Source organism: Triticum dicoccoides, chromosome 2B, assembly GCF_002162155.2.
Source record: "Triticum dicoccoides isolate Atlit2015 ecotype Zavitan chromosome 2B, WEW_v2.0, whole genome shotgun sequence".
Classification (NCBI taxonomy): domain Eukaryota; kingdom Viridiplantae; phylum Streptophyta; class Magnoliopsida; order Poales; family Poaceae; genus Triticum; species Triticum dicoccoides.
Genome location: NC_041383.1, coordinates 812376960 through 812378880, shown reverse-complemented (window position 1 = coordinate 812378880; position 1921 = coordinate 812376960). Strand labels below are relative to the sequence as shown.

The window sequence follows — 1921 nt, the reverse complement described above, 5'->3', positions numbered from 1 at the left end:
TAGCATCCAACTAGGAATAATCAGATCGTTGGCCACCACCGCGCCTTTCTTCGCCGTCCTCCTCCTCTCCAGCGTGGTTGCCGGCGACGAGAACAACAACGACAACGTCAAAAGGGCCTGCGCTGACACACCATATCCCGATCTGTGCTTCTCCAACCTCTCGCCCATCAAAGAGAGCAAAGATGCAGATGCACCAGCCTCCTCACCGCCGCGTCCAGTACCGCGAGCGATCAAAGTTTGCTCGATGAAAACATGCCTGAGGCTGAAAGCCAATGCTTCGACGAGTTCCACATGGTCGCGGCCACCTTCTCCAAATCATGCGAAACTAGTGGTGGTGGGCTCGAATGTAGGCAGGCAAAGCTGGATGATTTGGAGAACAACAGGCACCTCCAGCGGAACTGCGAAAAGTGTCGTCAAGGGGAACAAAAGAAGACGACGGTCGACAGCATCTCGTCGGGCAACCAAGCGGAGAAGTGCATGGCTGTCCTGGAGGTGCTCCTCGACCATGCCAGCAAGTAGCAAAATTTGGTTGTTAATTAAGCTGTTTAATTTCCTTGATTGATTCTGTATGTACGAGTACGGCTCGGCTGACCGCAATTTTTTTTTTGTCCATTGGCTTAATTAATTCTATTCTATACATTTGTTGTGCAAACGTGTGATCACTCCGGTGCTTGTAGTCATCGCTATGGTCCATGAAATGGTTGTAATTTTTATTACCTCTGTTGTTCTTTGTACTGCTATGATTGAATATGCATAGATTGGAAGCTTCTTGCAGGAAAAAAAACGTGTTGACAAAAGTAAACGAGGATACGAACAACCAAGCATGAACAATAAACTAACTTGATAATTAGAGATTTCCCTAATAAGAAATTGAAACGAATCGAGTTGAGATATATATTCTTATTATTAGAACAACTACCGGCGGCTTCAAAAGAATACAACAAATTAGACCACTAGTCTTGCTCGAATGGGTTGCCGGTTCAAGATCAAGGAACTCAATTTGAAGGCGACGGAAGGTTAAAGAGGCGCGCATCGACGTGGCCTTTGCACTCTTTCTTGCACTCGTCGATTGATGCATAGCACAGATCCAGCACTAGGCACCAGTAGCAACAATTGCCCGGTTTGCAGTCTTTATGATGGACGCAGAGCCCGCCCGGTATATTGATCTTGTCGCCGTCCATGCCCTCGATGAGGCGGCCTGTTGAGCGAGCCACAAAACAGAAATTTAGGAAGCAATGGCTTCATGGCGTATGTGCTAGCTAGTGCATGCGACTTACATTGAGCGTAAAGGGGAAAACACGCGAGAAACAGCAGAGGGAGCAGCAAGGCTGCTGCACGCGTGCGACTCTTGTGCTTGTCCATGGACTTGAGATCGATGATCTGATGGATGCTTGGTTGATGTGTGTTCTAAATGGGATAACATATGCGTTCTATCAGCTCTACCATATGGACCGCGGTCGTCCTATATGGTGAGATGGAGACCGCGGTCGAGAAGGACCAAGGAAGAAGAATGTTTGTTCCTGCCTATCTGCCTGTATCAATTGCAATTATTTTCTTATTTCATGTGTGATATTCTCAATAAATAGACAATATGAATGTTGGCAAGCAATTAAATGGATAGATATTGCATGCGAGAAGGGAAATCCAACGCAATCGGCCAGTTGTTCTCTTCACTATGCCCTTAACTTAAGTACCTAAATAAATAGATTTGATACCCTAAAAAAAATAAAAAAATAGATTTGATACGACATGGAAGGACGGAATTGGTCAAAGATACATACTCAAGCCTACCACCAATTATATGCATGCCAGCCAAAGCATTTTTCTTTTGGGTGTGGCTAGGTCTCAGTCGACTGAGACTTAACCAAGTCTATGTCAAGTGACATAACATGTAAGAAAGAAAAAAGAAAAACTAAAAAAG

At 45.1% G+C, this 1921-nt stretch overlaps 1 long non-coding RNA gene across 1 annotated transcript; it reads right to left on the bottom strand.

Annotated features, from left to right (window-relative positions):
* Window positions 1-870: 870 nt before the first annotated feature.
* On the bottom strand, window positions 871-1456 carry LOC119368952. Its single transcript, XR_005176789.1, has 2 exons — window positions 1278-1456; window positions 871-1198 (listed from the first exon to the last, which is right to left on the bottom strand). It is a non-coding gene; the product is annotated as an uncharacterized LOC119368952 (long non-coding RNA).
* Window positions 1457-1921: the final 465 nt, after the last annotated feature.